The sequence below is a fragment of the Varroa destructor genome, unplaced genomic scaffold (genome assembly GCF_002443255.2).
Source record: "Varroa destructor unplaced genomic scaffold, Vdes_3.0 BEIS01000003.1, whole genome shotgun sequence".
NCBI classification, from domain to species: Eukaryota; Metazoa; Arthropoda; class Arachnida; order Mesostigmata; family Varroidae; genus Varroa; species Varroa destructor.
The window spans coordinates 34536800-34557239 of NW_019211456.1; the positions used below are offsets into that span (position 1 = coordinate 34536800).

General features: G+C 42.3%; 1 protein-coding gene and 1 long non-coding RNA gene across 10 annotated transcripts in view; one reads left to right on the forward strand and one right to left on the reverse strand.

Moving 5' to 3' along the window:
* LOC111248374 (uncharacterized) overlaps positions 1-20440 on the reverse strand; it is a 65071-nt gene that overhangs the window by 25998 nt on the left and 18633 nt on the right. For 3 of the 9 annotated variants that reach the window (XM_086983775.1, XM_086983772.1, XM_086983771.1), the window contains one exon: positions 14246-14384. The exons of 5 other annotated variants lie outside the window; for them this stretch is intronic. The gene's annotated coding sequence lies outside the window, so the exon portion shown is untranslated. The remainder of the gene's footprint in view (positions 1-14245; positions 14385-20440) is intronic. One more of the 9 variants, XM_086983769.1, reaches the window with a different exon arrangement.
* On the forward strand, positions 16600-20397 carry LOC147756869 (uncharacterized). The gene is made up of 2 exons (XR_015323847.1): positions 16600-19133; positions 19543-20397. It is a non-coding gene; the product is annotated as an uncharacterized LOC147756869 (long non-coding RNA).

The window sequence follows — 20440 nt, forward strand, 5'->3', positions numbered from 1 at the left end:
AAGTCAAAAAGGTAGCGCTAACTATACTGTAAGCAGACAATGCTATTGGTAAGGGTATTCAACCTTGACCTAAACCTGTCCCAGCGCTTTGGGTAAATAAATTTTAGGTTTGACTATGCTAACGAGCCGATAAAGTGCAGCTTGTCACTGGACGGCATGTCTCGCCAACACCAGAAAGCTTGAACACGTGGGGTGGGGGGTGGGAGGGGATACCGAGCTAAACGTAATCAGGCCAGCTTAAGCTTATCTTGGAATTGACAACGTTAACTAATATTAATAATTTACTTTGCTAGGTTGCCGTAAACCCGCCTCAAATATAGCTTAAAGGCTTGTCCTACTCTCGTACACCCTTCATTACTTTCAACAGGTAAACGATGCCAACCGAACTGCAATCTGCGCTGAACGTCTCTTGAAAAAGATCGCTGTATATATATATGTTCATAGTTACAAGTTGAACATTTGCAAAAAGTTAAACTTTGTGTGCGCTATATGAATGACCATTCTAGGTGAAAATGCATAGGCTTGATGAGACCAATGTGTTGTACAACGATGAACAGTCGCCGGAATTTTATAACCGAACGTAACCATATATATATATATGTAACTGCCTCAGGTACGATATACAGGATCGATATGTTGTTACAGATGTTCAATGCCCAAAATGGAAGTCAATAAGACTTCACAGCCTTATTGTTATACAGTAAAGAAAGCCTATTGGCAACATTGTACCAATTAATAGGTATTGTTGTATCTCTAGTAGCGGATCGTATTCGAGTATATTATAGCGACCCACGTTCATATCGGATTCTTTCAGCACTGGACGTCTACAGAATGTAGTCATAGCTTTTTCCTTTAGCGAAATCCAACATCGAGTCAACTCGGTTAACGAATAGTATCGCTGCTGCCGTTTGTAGTAATAGCATCCATGCATAGACAATTATAATAGTAGCAGGTGTAACCCTCAGCTAGTCTCGATAATAAACGATTCGCTTTGAAAGCTGTTCCTGCTGATGTCGCTTCTCAAGGGTTAAGCGCTTAAGAAAGACAGTTAGGTTGAGCTTGGGCCCCTTCGTTCAGGCGAAGGCGCAGTAGCGGAAACGCAGCGACACCTACCACAGATCGCGTAGACAGCGCCACTTTGTCGTTTCCAGGGTCTGTAACAATGAACTGGCAGTGACAATGGCAAATCAAGTTTTTTACTCATCGCAGACCTTCCTTCTAGCTCTTTCGCCTCTTTCTTTACTCTCTAAAAGCAGACTGTGTTTGTGAAAAAAAAGTCTGTCACGGTCGAATAGCAGAGACTTGTTTCATAAGCGGACATCTGCTTAGACAAAATCGCACCCTATTTCATGAACCATCATATCCGTACGTGTCTAGTAAATTAGGGCCCACTGTGCCTGCACAATGTGACAAATAAATTTCATGTCAGCGTTAGGCAGACGCCGATCGCAAAGCAGTATTCGTCTTCATTCTTGGTCTCGTACCACGGCGGTCGTAAAGCACTCGACGGTACGTTAGCTAGATTCTACTGGTCAGCGTAATGGCTTCCGCCTGTGGCGCGATCAAAATTTTGAGTTGTTGTTATTTAGTGTTTGTTATTTATTTTGAGGTGTATATAGTGACGTTGCACTTTTTAGTCAATGACAGGAGTTTGAGTATATATCTAATATAATAATTCTTGTTTCATCTGTGCGTCCACTATGGCAGAAACTAAGAACCTTTCCGATGTAGCGAGTCCTTCGGTCAGTACTAGTAGAATGTCGTTGTGTAAGCTATTGGCTGTGATATCTTGGAGAACTATTCTGTCTACGTAGGATCAAAAATTCTCTATAGAATAACAGGTTCTATTCATTTTATTTGTATGCTAAATAAGATTCGTTATCGACTAAAATATGAGTCACCCGATGACAAAGGTCCACTCGCATTGCGTACTCCATCGAATTTTGTAAATGATCTTACATCTAGTTAACAGAGCTTGCTGTAAAAGAGAGCTATTTGGAAGTCAACCAGTAAGTTTGACCAAAACAGCGCATCGATGAACGAACAGTGTTGCGCTCGTAAAACCTTTTCCTCGTGCTTTTTAAGGGCTATACCAGTTCATCTGAAATGGGAGCTTAGCTGATGACACGTGGGTGCTTCATAACTCATCCATTACTCGTTCTAATCGTCTAAGCGGTGTATAGACAATCAGTTAACTCACATAAAAGCTCATTGGGTTTACGCGAAATTCAACTAAAAAGTATTTCGATTATATTCACAGAAGCGTGACGTTACTGAGCAATGAAGTCACGTTTCCGTACAAGGACGTATAGATCTGCTATAGAAGAACAACCCTTATGGGTCAGAGCATGACGATAGCCATGGCAAGGTCGCCGAAGTCTCTGAAGTCCACAATTACCTATTTCGAATAGCGCCAAACATGCCGGCTTGCTGCACATAAAAAGATGGTTTCCAATTAATTAAAGCTAAATGTGCCTTTACGTATCAGATGCTGTGCAGACTGATCAGATGCTTTCAAATGACCACAATCCCATAAACGTTATTAAACCTGTTTGTGGTGATCTGCTGATACTATATGTATGATATATAGGAAAAGTTGCCAATACGAAAAGAAATGATTCGCTTGTAAGCGCCGGTAGATGTCCATATTTCAGTATATCACATACCGCATAATAGCAGTAATAATTATTATTACAGTTATCGTTATAGTTATCGTGATATGTGATTACCAAGCCAACGCATAGGCCTGTTGGCAATCCGGCAAAACTGATTTTGGCTAGGTTTTAGAGCGGAGGCGAGTCGTTGATGTTACACCCCAGAAATGATGCTGCAAGCGTATGAATATAGCCAAAAGCATTAATGAATGTTATCATGCTGATACTTAACGTCATGTCTTTAATAAAGCTTGTTTATCCCCCTCCTCCCTCCCCCCCCGCTGAATTGGCGCAGCATTTTTCACATAAATACAATTTAGATTTGACTTTTCGATTTGCCAACTCAGCGTCCGTTGGTACATCGAACAAAGATTATAAAACACAGATTCAGACCACCTGGCACCGACAAGTAAACGAATGGAAATGACGACCGTCTCCGTCTCACGTTCGAATCATAAACCAGAAGGTTTTTTCGCTTGAATGATGGAAAAGCAGATTTTCAGCAGATTTGTTCTTTCTAGTAGTTTAGAAGGTGCCATAAAGTCTGCTAAAAAATGACTAATTATTCCATTTCTTCCTGACTCCGCTACAATTGTCTCTAGCAGAATTGAGAGGCTGTTTTTTCTTCAAGTCGTCCATTGAAGATGTTTCGATGAACCGACAGGACAAACGAAAGGTTTTTGTATGCGTTTGGCAGGCAGGCTTTATCTTCCTATTGTTGTTTTTAGAAATCAAGACGTAGAAGCGATACATTTGGCCCGCCATTTATGGAGTATATGGACAAGCATAGTGCGGCTAAGAAGGCAAGAGACAACTATATTGCTTATCCAACGCTTGTAACAAACAAGATGTCCAATCCTCTGAACAAAAAGTTAATGATTAGAAGTGGCACGAGCGCCGGATTGGATGTATTCATTTATGTGTGACTGACTCATCGGTGATATGGGTATGGCTAATCTCATACGCATCAAACTCGAGCGGAATTCTTATTTTTATTCCGCACACACTACGTAAATCTACGTATGTTGACTGCATAGCGAGAGAAGTATCCCATTCCAACGAGGTTCTCAACAGAGAAACGACCTTTTTCTCGCTGTCTAATATGCATATCATTGAGGATAACTATCATTCACCAACATATTGCATCGTTGTTGTTACACGAATATAGCGCAGGTATGTTCATCTATCTCTATGGGATAATAACACCTGCTACGGCGAGATGCTGGTATGAAGCCCGTAACATCACGGGCGGCCAGAACGAGGCCATCTTCGACGCTGTCCAGTTTTTTTTTTACTAGACATGTTCGCAGCCTCGAGCAATTGACGAAGCAGAAATTTCGCTTACGGTTAAAATCAGTCCAATTCTTAGATGATTTGCCTTGTCTCCCAGGGACAGACCGACACCGATAGAGCACCTCGTTCACGCTTGCAAGCTTATTGCGTGCCACTTGCATTGGAATAAACGACACCACAAAGGGAGAGAACAGCGAGAAACAAACGAAAAAGACCGCCATCGATAATATATTGGGGGCACTAGATCTTATGCATTGTATGTTCTCGGCTCACTAGGGAAACGTTTTCGTCTTTACGATCAAACATAATTGTTCGATGTTACATCCGATGGCGATGTGCTAATGTTTAGATATCTACACTTGAAAAATAATTTTGAAAATGGACAGATTGACTACTGGTAATAGGTTTAATATTAAATAGAGTAAGGAACGTGTTAGTCGTACTAATAATCCAGGACTGCTGTGGTTTTTAGCTATAGAAAATAGAACGACCACTATTAAGGTGAATAGTTAGCAAAATTATGCTTTCTACTTAAGCTCTTGTGGTACATTATCCACGATCGTTATTATTATGAACGATATCAATGAAACTGCGTGAAACGTATCAAATGGAAAGTAATCAAGGAAGGATCTTGCACACTCTTATTTAGCCTACACCTGAAGCTGGAAGGCTTTGGCACAATCGTTTTTACGACTAGCCAAAATTTTGAACAAGACTCATGTTATCGAGTATAGTCGTATCCTTTTCCCTACATTTGACCTATGTATTGCTTTTGCTGTAGAGGTAATACTAACGCCTTTCGACACGCAACAATGGCTGGGTTCATACAGTTTAAGCAGCTTTTTAGTTAGCGATTAACTTTCATCAGGCCGTACACAACAGTTCATTTTCTCCGCTATGTTTCGCCGCACGATCACCCTTGCGACGTCACTCGGGCGGCCATTTGTGGCCTAAAATAAATGCGACTTTCCGCTTTGCTTTTCTCTGCTCACTCAACAGCCTGTTTGCTTTTCCTATCCGTCTCTGTGTCGAGAAAGTGTCCATCTGTTCAGGCCTCTGACCAAAGCCTTATGCTCCTAAAAGCCTTGCTGCTTGCTGATTCGAGAATGATATCTTCTAGTCGTAATGATTGACGTCGCTCTTGTCAAGACTGGCCGCTGACAAACGGTGTCATTTCCCGCTTGACTTGACCACCAAAAACGTCTAAAATGTTATACGCTGGTAATTGATGTTGAGCCTCGATGTGTGTGTCTATGGGTGTGTACTTGAGTCGTCACCATAGTCGGGAGCTGCATCATACGACATTGACTCTCGTCTGCTGGTCGCTGGGGCGTTCCTTTGCTACGATTGCGGTAACGGTTCTCCCGTGAAAAGCGCAGTCGACCGTGTCAAAAGCCAACTTTTAGCGAGTCACTCAAAACATCTCAAGGCTGAACTCTGTAAGCGATCTAGATGAGCGACAACAAAAGCAGTATTTGTTTGTGTCTTCGCTTCGCAAGTCAGGATCGCCGTCTCTTGAGGTTACCCTAGCCTCATGATTGACGACGAATAGAGCTGAATTACCGAATCGTAGTTTCATTTACTATTCGAAGCCTTGGCATTTAGCGTCGGTATCGACCCAGTAATAGTGGACACTGGGGTTATAACAGGAGTTTCCCATTAACTGTTAGTAACTCTACGTCGAATACTGATTAGGGGCTAAGTTCGGTGCAGAAATCTTGCAGTCATCAACCGGTGTACGTATGTCTGCGCAGTATGACTCTCGCCAGTAAACACCAGATTTAAACAATAACAATCTCGCTCGTAAGCGCTGGCGTATGCCATACAACAGACTGTAGATAGTTTATTGCAAGGGGTGACGCCCCTGAACACACATGAGTCGATGTGAACGTGTCTTTGTTTTTTGCCCAAAGATGATGCAAGACACACAATCGTACCGCATGACACGCTGTTAAAGTGTTATCCGTTGTTAACGTAGGTAGTCGAGTATATGCCCAGCGACGAAACACGATGACGTGCCTGATAAGCGTCACAATAAACACGCTTTAACGTTTAAGTACTACCAAAAGCCCATACGACGAAGCAGGCAAATACGATTATGCCATTCCATGAAAAACATGTATCTGGATCGTAGAATACTGAAGTGCTTTGCTAAGAGACCTTGGCTAAACAATTGAGGAGCACACATTATACCTAGCATGCGACCAAATCAGACTGCAATATTATGTCCACAGTGAATAAACTCCTAGTTTTCTCTACGGATGTTATCTTTTAATGATAGTTTCCCGCACAGATACGTTAGGTGTGGGAGGATAAATCCGATGTACAGCTACTACTCAATTGCTTTTCGATCGATACACTATATTATCTGCAAAAGTTGCGTGATATTTAGCAAACCTTGGGATATGGGACCTTCCGAGAATATCACCACAAATAATCTCGAAACGAAACTAGCTTCCCTACGTGGATTAAACGGATATAAACGACCTGCAGTGTTGATTAAGAAAATCTATACTTAAATTATAATGGCCTTTAGCAATGAACTGGAGTAGGGATAGTTCTGGTCCTTAAGCCAGGGCGTGACGACTTTGTATTGGATATCGTATCAGAGCTATTCTGTGAGTTATAGTACTTACGCAAGCGAACGCCGTAGGCAATAACGCCAAGTGTTCTCGTCAGTGTCTCCTTTATAAACATTACGGTTATAACAACTCAGTTGAGCTATGAGGTTGCGATGTTCGGTCTGAGGAGACCGGGGTCTGGGTTACACACGGACGTCGTGCCACTGAGTGCCGCCCGCCACTGTCTTCAGGGTCAGCAAACGAGCACTAACTGCTGCCGCCGCCCGTTGATCCGCTGTACTGTCAACTATCTCATCAATATGCATATATATATATATATATAGATGGGTGTATGAAGATTACCCATTTGAGCGCGTCAGGGATGCCTTAGTAAACAAAATGCTCCACGTATCGTCGAAAAGAAATGCCGCAAATAGCACTGCCCTTATTCTCACGGAACCAACTTCGCTTTCAGCAACCATGGAGGCAGCGTTAGAAAAATGCTACCAAATTCGAACGGGGCATCACTACAAGGAGCCGCCCGAAGCATTAACGGCTCGGCAACAAATTTGTTATTGATTGCATAACTATGCCGTCCATCGGCAATCGCAAGTCTTCATCTGGTGAGAACTTCGTAAATCACCGATTGTTTATCATTGTTCATATACACTGACCTGTTAGAATATGTTCGTTTTCACGATGGTCTACAGCCTGGTTCGGCCAAGCAATTTGGGACAGGGCAATATGGAATAGCGCACGCAAAAATGATTACTTGTGGAGACGTGTTGAAAACGATATTATTGGGAACGTAATTGAAGAGTTACGTTTCTGCCGGAAACAAGTGACAAATAAGTTTTTCGTGGGAAAATAAGTTTCTCCCTAGAACGGAATACGCGAATTAGATATTTGTTGAAAGTTTGCTAACAGCAAAGTTTTCTTGCAGTTGGATAAACCCGTTGTTAGTAACAGGCAGTTGATGATATCAATCGATGTCTTCATTTCTGGTCTGTCAGCAAAAACCCACTTAGATATTATAGCGGGCTATTGGGTTTGATTTTTGAAACTACCCCAGCGAATGCCAACTCGAAGGTCAGTTATCGTAGAAGAAACTTGTCCTGTGACCGCAATCAGCCGCTGCCTCTTAGAGCGACAGACGACAAGGTAGCATTGACGAAGCGGATTTTCGAACGATATACGTATATAATTATGACGAAGATCAGAGCGTATGATGTAATACCCTAAAATGACCATGATGCTCTTTTCGGGCAATCGTTGCTCGGTAGCAATGATCCAGCGACTATAGCCCATGGATGAGACACTAAATATTGAAGTCGTATCATTTCGTACGTTAGCCGAGAGCATCTTATATTTAGTAACTTCAGGCCCAAAGCAGAACTCAACTAATGATACCTAATGACGATCCATCATGCTCAACTGTTTACGGAGTACTGTTAATGGGTAATAAAAGTCAGGGGTCTAAGAACGCTGAAGTGGAACTGGGTGCATAAAGACGCCCCAGCTGGTAAGGGCTATAAATGTACACCTGTACTAACTATTTATCTATTGTCGTATTTATATTGCTTGTCTTAAATATTTGAATAATTACCTGATTCTTCTGATTATTGACGTGTCAGTGGTGGCCAAATATCTGATTATATCAGCACAAACCTGTCATTGCAAGAAACAATTGATCATATGAATAACCCAGTTTTTCCAGTTAATTTGATGCTTTCGGTGAAGCCACATGGGTACGCCGAGAAAAACCCCACAATTACATTTTTTCTATATTGTACCTACTAAATAGATAGCATGGTCTTGACGTAATGGTAACAATGAGTTGATAATTCTATATTATTCTTCTTTATTTTTAAATACAAAATTCGTTTTTTAATGTAGCTTGATTAACGACGGACCGAATCGTCGTATCGCAGGATCACAGCCTTGTGTCCAGACGGTAACATTGGTAATGTACCTTTTTACATATATATATACATGTTATTTTTTGACTTTGAGCATCAAAACGGGACCGGCTTCGCTGACTGTTTCCGATTATTCCCGAGCGGTTAAGTTCACTGAAACTGTAGCGGTGAAGTCCGGATGCTGGAATCGGATCATTAACTAAATATATAATAGCAATTCGCTGGTCGACTGAAACCCCACCGCCAACATCGTCTTGATGTCCTTCGATCAGGTGATCTGGTCTGATATTTTACTACCGGGAATGTGTTTAGAACCGACTTGAGTTTTAATCTAATCTACTCGATGGTGAGATCGCTTACAACAAGAACCATAAAACTGAAAGCTATTGTTATAATAATAATAATAATAGGAAGTAATAACAGCCAGAAATAGTGGTAAATATGCAGTCTGACGAATGACTCTAACTGACTGTAAAGATCCGCTGTCATCATATTGTAAGGCCTTTTTTATCCTCGTATTCTTGCTGAATATCGAAAACCTTTTTTCTATCGTCATCTAGTGACAGTAACGTAACTATAATATAAAAAGTTTTTTGGTAGCTTGCATTGTTGGCGATGAAAATAAGCACGAATTTAGCAGAGCAGATTTTTGCTAGAACCGAGGGTTATTCATCAGGTTATCGATACTAGTACAACACAGTGATGGATAAGGTTCGAAACGTTATGGGTGTCGCCCAGTTGAAGGACAATATTCCAGCTTCGACATGTGCTGCTTGATATTATAGGATACCGAATTCAATGAGCTTTTTTAGTTGCTTGTCCATGCGCGCTCGTTAGGTGTTGGCGGTCGACAAACGAATGTAGCCAAACATGCTCATCTGTCTAACCAACATATGAACCCGTTCCATATTTATCAAGTGTGTGTTCGCCTCAGATATATTTGCTTCGTCGTGTTCCCTTTGCTTCCTTATTATTTCTTGGATTAAGTATTGTATATGATATATTGAGTAATAGTGTAACGGGGCCCTGCTATTCATTCCCACTGGGCTGGAGCCGGTGACCCGGTTCAAATTCTCCGCTCCTGGGTCGGTCGGTCGGTCGGTCGGCCAGACCAACCGCTAATACTGTGGGCAGTTTGCATGAGATACTGGTATGATTTTGTGTTACTACTATCGTCTGTCTATTGCAACAGTGACGGAGAGACAGCTAACGACGTTCATCTTTCATGGCGTTCTGGGCTACAATAACGCACGAGGCAATATAACGGGAAACTGTCTGATGGCAAGATTAACTATAGATTAGTTAGAACGACGCACCGCATGACAAACGATGGCTGAAGAATACTTCCGCAAACGAAAAACACTTTTTTTCCAGTTCAGTGCAAACGTGACGTCTTGCATTTAAGGCTCCATTTTCGCCATCATCTACGCGACCACAGCTTTTCTACAGTCTTGAGAGGGACAGAGAGAGGGAGAAGTTAATCCTTGCTGTAAATTAATCGATTTTGCCTATTCAATAATAATGAAACTACTTCTACTAGTAAAAGTTGACGGGTTGTTTATATGCTATGCAAAATAAGGTTGGGTTTGAGCTCCTTGAGCCATTGGGGATTCTTCAAACACCTTTGATAGGAGTATTTGTGTACATCGATCCACGATTTGTTTTCTCGTTACGATATTGCTGAGTAAAGCAGACCGAACAGCAATGTCACCCCCTAGATGGATTTAGCTAACACCATTAATTGGTTTGGTAAATCTCGACACCTACATTAAATAGTCTAGAGATTTCGAAGCCTGGTCATTCCCTTTCAGATATTTCGGAGTGCTGACAATGTTTTTCACCTAACCTGATTCCTTATATCGCTGAATTTGAAACACGTGTTTCTTTTACTTCTTCAATCTTTGTCCCAACACTGGGGCACCTTCAGGATAACTATGACAGCTACCGGTTGCGCTTTCAAACTCATAGACTTCCCTTGTCTATGAGTTCTCGGAGTAAATAGATAGTAGAACATGCTTATCTATCACTTGCCCTTGCCGGGAGGCGTAAAAAGCGAAGTAATCGTACGCACTTAGATCGAGCTGGATAAGCTGGTATAAGACAACGTTGAATATTCCTTTGGCTAATTCAGTGAGTAAATGAGGTATGGCAATGAGGTCGTGCGCTGCCATCAGGTAGCCAGACTGTGTACTTGCTAATCGCTATGATGGCGACCTATGAGTCTCTTGGAAAATTACGAGATGGCGGGCTGCCACTAACCATTTGCCTACTAGAACTGTGGCGCGCTATTCGAATTTCTATTATCCCACTTACAGCCAGTGGCCAGCTAATCAGTCATATAGCTAACATACAGACGTGTGCCGATATTATTTTTTATAACCCTCCTCGTCTTCATTTTTGCTGTAATTCTTCTCTCGCGATCCCTCTTGTGATGATCTTCAAATCAACGTTTTTATATGTATAATTAACTGGTCATTCATTAATTTATTGGAATTGTCGCTCGTGTTTTTTTATTTCAAGTCAAACTTGACAAATTTCGAATAGGAAACAGAAGAAAGGCACATTAACACTCAAAATAACGTTTTACCGTATGTATTATAAGGCTGGTAATGTAATAAGCACTGTTATTGCTCGATGGTTTCATCGGCCCTCAGGCTAAAACTCCTCAATTACGTTTGACGACAGACGACAGCCGAAGTAACAACAGACTGTCATCCATCGACCGTTCTAGTTTCTCGAGTGAAGACCGTTTTTCGGCTGTTATTAAATTAGCGCCATCCATCGTCATCTTTACTGCATGCGGTCTGCCGCGTCTCTTTGTTAGACTGTCATGACAAGCCTGAGCTTGTACCGTTATTGTGTGGTCTGATGCCCACGCCGGCCTTTACGTGCTGTCTTAACCACAGTCGTTGTTGTGGTAAGCGTTGTTGTCAAAGTATCAGTTCTTAGCGACGAACAAGACGCGTCAGCAGGGACGCTAGACAAATCTGACCTGTGTAATTATTGGCTATTGTCCGTGGACAGCCGTATTCGACTTAATCGTATTTGTGTGACTCTTGCTACTATCAAAAATACGCCGTTAGCGCAGAGCGCTGACGCTAACCTGCGTATTCAGGCAACCTGCCAAGCTGACTAATGTATTATCTTCATTCCTGCAGACTGTTTCGTCGTTATATTCGTTATAATTATCTTTTTTTGTCGAGATAATGGCATACTTCTGGTAGTAACGGTGATACTTCGGATGATAACGCTGATCGCGCATTGAGTGCGGAGCCGCCGCACTCAGTGCACGATCACTGACACAACTAACAACACTGCTGATCTTCGGCGCGTTTTTTCCTCGCGCAAATGTTGCCTTCGTCGCCGTTGTTTGTTTCCGAAGGTTCAGCCGCTCATAGTACGAAGTGGCAACGACCAACATCGCATTCTCATAATTCGTAATGCTATGTTTATGAAATGGGAAACAGACCGAAGTAATTTGAACATTTGTAAAAACAAGACCAATAACAGGTCCGCAGGTCTCGTTGACTACGTTTTATAGATCAGCGTTTGCCTCTGCCACCATAATCAACCATCACAGCGACGAGGACTAACTCTACGATTTGAACCCACAGATGTTACTATTCGGAAACATCATTGTAACTGCAATTTAAAAACGTTCGTCTCTGTTTTGTAGCCTCTAACAGCCGTTGCGTGGCCGGCCGCAGAACATGTTATCTGTCTAAAAACAGCACAGAATTGAGCCGTTTCAGCTTTTCTTGCTATTTACATATAAGTAATTATGATTAATACCACCGTAACCACAATCAGTACTAGCGGCAGATGCGGAATAGAGCTCATTTGCGTCTTCTAGAATTCTCATATGAACGTGTTTGTTACTGTTGTCGATTTGATCTAATGGAACATTATTGCGTCGACGACATAGCGTTTACCTGCTCCTGCTACGTAGAATGTCTAGTCAAACAGCATTTACCCCCAACCCCCACCCTCAGCAGCTCTTAATCCTTGTGAGTATTGTCATAAGCATGATCCCAATTTACCGCGAAGGCGTCTGTGGGCATTCGCTAGAACAATGCATGGCAAGCTTCCGACCGAATGAGACGACTTCACGTTCGTCTCATGTGTCGCCTTTCGGCTGACACTTCGTTCGTTTTACGATAGCAAAATCATCAGCAGTATCACAATGATGAGCGCCATCGTGGTCGATATCACTTCGATCGCTGTTTCCTATATTCTAGCGGTGATTGAACTATTCACAATGAGCTTTCGATCTCGTTTTTCTCCGCTTTATCCGCGCCTCTTTTCTCTCTTTTCCCTAACAGTCCCGTCATATTATGTATGTCGTACGTTGTTCGCTCAGGACCTTCAGCTGATTGACCGCTGGATCACCTGCGAATAGCCGAACTAGGCCGAACAGCCTAGGTGGTCAGAGCTGTTCAAACGTATCTGATTTCTCGAACTCTTATTGGAATTGCTACCGCAGCTCGATCGCACGTATTCGAGATCGTCATCACAGGAACTATGCCATACTATGAATACTGGCGCTTGCAGTTTTCAATATGCCTAATATCTAACGAACTTGGTATCTGATGTCTACCTGAAGTACATTTCAGAATTTACTTTTCGGCATAACGGAGTCGTTTTACTTGTCGTCATCCGATGAAATCCACGTTAAAATATATAAAAAACACATCGTTGTGGTAAACATTTTTGAAGGAAGTGCATGCCGTTACTATCAGTGTAAATAACGGTGGAACAAAGTTTGTTTTTTTGTACTTTCCAAATCACAGAATCGATTAGCGTTCTCATATAGTAACGCGTGCACTTTAACAAGGGGCGGTTTACTAATGAAACCGGGCACATTTTCTTGATAGTCATCTTCATTATCAAAATACAGACGCAACTAATAGATTTAATAAACTATTCACAACGTACCTCGCGTGACGGCATAAATGTAAACGCGTAAGCCTATGGTGAAAATAACAATAGAAGCAGATGTTTGTATCTGGTGTCTTTTAGCGCTACAAACCTTTAATTATAGTATATACTCAGACAATGCGAGTGTTTGACGTAAATTATTTCCTATTGGCTCTTTTGCCGATTTCAGATCAAGCAGACAAAATCTACATCAAACCCTGATTGGTTCTATAGATTAACACGGCGGAACTGCACCATCCAACCTGACAGACCCGTAAATGTAGAGGACACTAAACTAACAAGTTCATTCCGACGATGCTAAATCAATCAATTTGTTTCAATATAGTACCATCAGAGATGTCAACAAATAAGTGATTCTGTTCTGAAGAATACGGAACCCTTACCCAGCTATCAAAAATGGAAGGGGGTAATCTACAGGCTTCCAGTTGGCTCATCAGCGTTTGGTCCGTATGTTCCATTTTTTGTCTGTCGGTCTTTGTTCTGTGTTTTATGTAAGCGTAAAATTCTACTGAGTAACTACAGCAGCGATAGTAAGTTAAATCATTCAACTTTGCCGGCCGACCGGCCGGCCTGGTTACCCATTTCGCATCGTGATAATATATCTTAGATGGGAGAGAGACGAATGGCTAGTCCGTGAGGTTTGTGCCTGTCGAAACTTGACCTGCTAAGCTACGGTTATCGCGTCTTACCTGGAGGGAACGGTGAGCAATCTCCTTTAGAAAGTAATTGGTCCAAAAACATTTACTAACAAGCCACTATATTTACTAACAGAACGTGGATTTTCCTTTTTCTTTCAAATTAAGAGGCACCCTGAAGCTATTGCACGGAAAAGTAAGTTTCTGTCATTCTTTGTTCATATGGTTACACGTTGTATACGCACCTTCACTGGTTCCCGAATAAAACTTAGCCAGCAGAAACGGAACATATCGAGGTGAGGGGTGCGTGACCGTTCACGTCATCAAAGGGCAGACGGCCGCTTGGCCCACGTAGGCGTTACCGCGGCCACCACTGCGATGCTTCTGGAGCAACCGTAATCGGCATGATGGGTAGTCAAATAGCAAATGGCAGAAGAGAATCATATGGTAGTATTAGTCATCGTGGAAACGAACAAAAAATCAACTGCATTTCTAAGTCACACGGACGGACCCAATCATCATACCAGTATCATAGCAAAAGTCCCAGCAGCGCTGCGACCGAGGCAGCAAAAAAAATCTAACCCGTCCCAATTTCTTTAGTGATTGTCTCACTCTGAAAACGTGGTGCAGTGAAGTAGATGACGTGCGGCCGTCATGTGATTGGTTTATGCCACGAACTTCGAATTTCTGAGCTGGTTCCACCAGGGCTATAGGTGCACACCGTAGGTATTAACATGTGAAAATTTGCCACAGTTTCCACGCCTGTTTATTGTTGTTTATATTAAGCGTCTATTCGGCTTATGCGATAAACGTGTCTGTATAAATATTTCCAAGAATGAAGAACGCACGTCTGAGCTGAAGAGATATTTAGAAGAGATTCAGATTGGCAACATCGGTTAGTCGCTATGAGAAAAAGCAACTCCTCGTTCTCGTTTTACTAAATTTGCCGTTACTTTTAGAATTTGATGTCCGACTCATAATGTATGTGTAAAAGTGCGTAAGACTCCCATCCGTAGATACGACTAATACGCTGTAAAAGATCGTAGATCGTTATCCAGCAACGCTGTAACGTAACGATCGATTTTCATATATAATTGAAACACTTTATTTTTGAAATCAGATCTGAAAATCCAAAGGAACTGTAGCAGAAAAGCTTCATTCTATCGTGAAGTCTGACAGTGCGCCAATAAATTTATAGGGAAGATATCTTCCGGTGAATCAAGTTAGGGAAACCAGGAAAACGCTGTCCAAACAGTGAAACATTAACAACAGATCAGGTGGACGACCGATCACGTATCACGAACAGAATCGAACGTGTATTACTAAACTGGCTTAAGAGTTGTTACACACAATGGGAGTAAATTTTGCTTTCTTTTCTCTGCAGTATATTAAAGTGACTTAACCAATGAAACCATTAGATGTAGTTCGTAAGACTAATATCTGCTATGGACGTGTACCCTACAAGAGAGAAAAATTACAATGCTCGTAATAGAACTTGCAAGTTACTAGTTTATGTGGGTGTAACTCAACCGCTGCTCCCTTAACAGCCCCTTTATTAAGGGTTGAAACCTTTCCAAAACCTACTATACCATTATTTTGATCTCTTATTGTGGCTGTCCCCCTGATAAAACCTGCTTCCACTATCGTCGTCCATGCTATGGCGAGCATTTAAGTTATTCACGTAAATTTCATTATATTTCGCATTCCACTTACAGCGATATAACACAGTGATATCCTGCGCAATCTAGCCGCTTATAGTTACCAGAAAATGAAACTATAATAGCATACACATTGGTGAACCAAAGGGCTTGGGAAAGAAGAAGCAGCAGCTCAGGGAAAGACAGGTGTTACCCCTGCATCGGTCGACTAAATATCTTCTGTGCCCGCATGAAACAGACATGGGAAGTTAGGTAAACGGCTAACATTCCCACTAGTGCACATGTCTACTTGCGCTAACTATGGGGCCTCAGAAAACCCTCCATTTTTATATATCCCGCTGCTGAACGTGAATACATGTCTATTTTGAAAATGGTAATTGTTCCCGTCGCCACCATCGCTCTGTCTTTTATCGTATCTATTCGAAAGTGCCAATATGACCAATACTCTTCTCCTGTGCGATGGCCATCCGACTACAGGTCCGTTCGCTAAGCTGCCGGTTAATTCGTATAGAGAGTATTGACGCTGTTGTCGTCAACGTTCTTTTTTGCTAAAACGCTATTTCCCCCGAAGGCACGCTCCCGCCTCACTCGTTGCTTCTAATTGTTAATAGACAAATATCTCTGTTTGGCGCATTTTCCGAAAAATTGGTCGCTAGCGCAGCTTTACTAGCACTTATAGCAAAATACAGAAAGGGTAACAGAAATTATGACAGTAACGGTAACGCTAGCGTTTGATGCTGGCGGGGGCGGGGGGGGGGCAGTTGACCTCTTAGCCCCTTGGCGACGAGAGATTGAGCTTAACTTACTAATCAATCAAGTGACTGAACGCTACGAGCAATACTATCGCGAATAGCATTATCGGATCGCCAAGACAACTGTTTCAGATTAAATAACTTCGCTCCAATAATTACTACTTTTATTAGTCTGCAGCAAGTATTCGTAGTTCTGCTAGTCTATGTGTGACCGGGTATGCTAATAGTAGTAGTTTGCAATAAGAAGGTGCAAATAGGTATTGTACGTGGGTTGGAACAACTCCCGAGATTATTTATCGCCTTAGGAGGTAACGACTTCGGAGCGCGGGTATCTGACCAGCGTCGGTAAGATTGAAGGAGAAGACTATTCCAATCTGCTACAAATCGAGCCGACATTCACTAGCTAGGCACAAATCTTCCCCCGCAGCAGGAAGCTTGAGTCCGGCGTTATACGTGGTAATGTCTACACGTGGTTGTTCCTTCCTGTTTCTGTCTGCGTCTGCTTTTAGGTGTAGCAATATTCTATGGACTAGAAAGCTTAATTGCAACAGCACTTACTTCTACGATCACCACCGGTATCATCGCAACGATCGTCATCATCTAAACGAGAGAAGTATCTGTTATCCCATCCTATCATCGGAGAAGTAGCAAAAGTACTAACTTCAAAGTACAAGATGTCACAATGATCGACTTCACTGAAGTCGGCGCTAGCCTCGCCGCCAGTTTCGGGTGTGCGGGCCGTATTCGATAGCATAACATCTCTGTTTTACACGTGTTACAACACGATGCATTCTGCCAGCTGTGCAAGCGGATGTTCGATCTGCAACAAGCCCTTTCCAAGATGGCCGTGGTTTTCAAAGGATCTCGAAACGGCGTCATGTCAGTATTCACTGTCGGTGTTTTTATCCTGCAGCTGAAAGAATCCGTCGACGATATTGGTTTCGTTACTTGTGGAACTGTAACTGGTAGCTCCAATGAAGCTTCGTCAAGGCGACTCGATGTTCGGATAGGATGTAGACATTTTCATTGAGACGCAGATGGAATGAGGGCTCTATGTAATCGGACTGCCAAGAATGACCGATCGATCTTATTGTTACTTGAACGATGTAAAAATGGAAGTATTGGTTATCGACAATAACGATCCTATCTAATCTACTTCGTGTTTTAGAAAACGCAATTGCATATTTGTTTACAAACGGTGCAGGCCACAAGTTTTCTGCCATAACACGACTACGGTGGCCCGAACCGAACTGTGAAAATCATTAAGAACAAGCGAAGTTTGAGTTTCGGATATGTTGAAATTAATAAGATATTAACTGTGTTAGGATATTTGAATTTATCGCAGCAACGATACAGGCAACTTTTGGTTCTTTGGGATCTACCGGGCCAATCTGTCAGACATTTACGAGAATTGCCTAATTCTAAAAGCTGCTCTATGTGGTTTCTATTTTGTTTTTTGACAATGAGCAATCTTCGAGCGTCTATTTCACTGGTGACCGCATTTTTGCTACGTTGTGTTCAAAATTAGCGATCTGTTTTTGCGTACGCGATATAGTTGTTTTCCTTCGATATTTTTCAAACTGTCATATGTGAAATGTAACATGTGGATGCAGTTTATATATCCATACTGGGCAGTACGAAACGTTCGCTCGATACCGTTGGGCTGACGTTATCGTTCGACGTCCTATCGAGTGTTGCTAAAAAGAAATCACTGCTTCATGAATCACGGCTAGGATCAAAAGCTTTGGTTAGCGTCTGAACCCGAATTTCGTGCTAATACATTTAGCCTGACTGCAATAGCAAGGTTCGACATTTGACATGATTTTAAGGCAAAGTAAACATATCTGTAAACGATTTCAATAGCTCTATCGGTCATGCGACCATTTGGAGCTGCTAGACAGTGATAAATAAACCGGCTTATTAAGAGCACCGTTCTGCCGCTGGTGGGCTATACTGCGAGACAATTGGCAGGGACATATTTCTCCGTGTACAGACGGAAGAAATGGCGCTCTTCTACTGTATACCTTCGTGAGTTCGTTGTTTCCACGCCAAATATAATAGTAGATGAGACTACAGTCGGAAACTGTATTAGTTGAAAGTAAGATTACGTACGAAGGTACGGCTTACTTTAACTAATCCCATATAGATATGCTCGTAACAGGGGGACCACTGTGTACACAAATTGTGAGCAAACATTAAACTCACAGCTGCGGAAGAACGACGATTGCAGTTCCTATGCCGGGAGTTTCAGTTTCCTAAAATCAATCGTGAGAGTACCTTCACACCAGCATCATGAGACTAACAATAATAATAAGAACGACACCTCTTTATTTGATTCACCCTTATACCCTGATCCCTCGGCAGCTGCGTGTGCACATGATCATTGTTGTCCGTTGTTACCTGAACGCTGATGATATATACCATGGGCAACGCTTGTTCGTCGATTCGTCAGCTTCGCTGACGGTCAGTCGATCTCGCAGTCGCCCCATCTATCGTCTATGGTTTTCAGGAAAACGGCGAAAGGGTCTGGGCTGAAACGACGAAGTCGGCAGGAGGATTGTTTGCAGAACGATCATCAGCCCTAAGATCGCCATCTCCGTGACCGGCATTTTCGTCATCGTCGTCGCCTGGAGGCAGCATCGAACTAACCAACAGCGCTATTGCGCTGTCCTGGCCGAACTGAGCAGCCATGCAAACGCTACCAGTTCCCTATATACGTCCGAGTAAGTCTAACAGTAGTAAGATTGTGTAAAAGAAGAAAAAAATGACAGCGTACAATGCTTCACAACGTGGTGCAGTGAGCGACACCAGCGGCAACAACTTTCATTACGCCACTGTTTGGATTGCTACACTTGTGGTGACCGCCACAAATATAAGTACCATTATGGCGGCCGACCTTCTATTCTAGGCTCTCCCGTGGGTCCTGGTGTTTCCTGTATTGCGGCTATAGGCCTTTGAGCCTTGAAGAATTGTTTATTATTTCATGACCATCGTGTACCACTGCTATTTCTGTTGATGGCTCCCGTTCCATGAAAATTGTTATCGTTAACTTATTTGTTTGTGCGCACACCTAACCATTTTTGTCCAGTCAATGAATACACATATAAGTGCTTTATCGTCTTGGAATCGAAGTTCCAGATATCGTTGTTGACGGTGATGATGGCTGGATAGACTTGTAGATCCATTAGGTGGCGGCCGTGTGGAACAGAAGCTACTATACAGCAATATTACAAGGAATGAACAGAAAGCGGTCTTCATGCGATGGCACGCAACAGATCCGACTGGGCTGGCAGGCGATCGGAATCAAGAATGATGCGTACTAACGAGCAAGCGTGCTCACTTAAATGTCGTCTCGTATTTTAGCATACGCCTAGTCAACTAAGAGAAATCTATTGTACAAAATGAGATTCCGCTTCTAAAATACACTGGGCTTTTCATCTGACAAACCTTATTTTTCAGCGGCTAATTACCCTCATTTCCAGCTAACAGAATTAATCGCATGTAACAAATAGCACATCCTCTGTGGAATCGATCGAAGCGGACGAACGAAGAACTATAGGATAAAAGCTGCACTGTGTATTAAGGAAGTTTCGAGTTTTTTTTTTTAAAGTAGACCGATTTTTAAAACAATTCTGCTTACTATACTATTACTGCACACTGCGTGTTTACGTTTCAATTGTTCACGTCTTGAACAATACAAACGTTTCTCAGCTGACAGCTTCAGACTTCGAAGCCTACTAGTAAAATTTGGGTTGCAGTGTCTTTTAACATGAAGGCCTCACTGCGTCTAAAGCCCTAGCCCATAACTGCTCATATAAGGATCGTTACATTACAAGAGACAACGAACGAGAGTTTATCAGCGGCAACGGTGGACTACGTAAGCGGACGGTTAACCATATTCACCTCAAAGCTAAAAAGTTCTTGCTATTAAGCCGCCGAAGACGTTCATGCTGTAGATATGCTAAATAAATTTGATATTTAAATCAAGGCGTGTCCTTTTTTCTTTTACGTACTTCAACTCAGCTTTTGA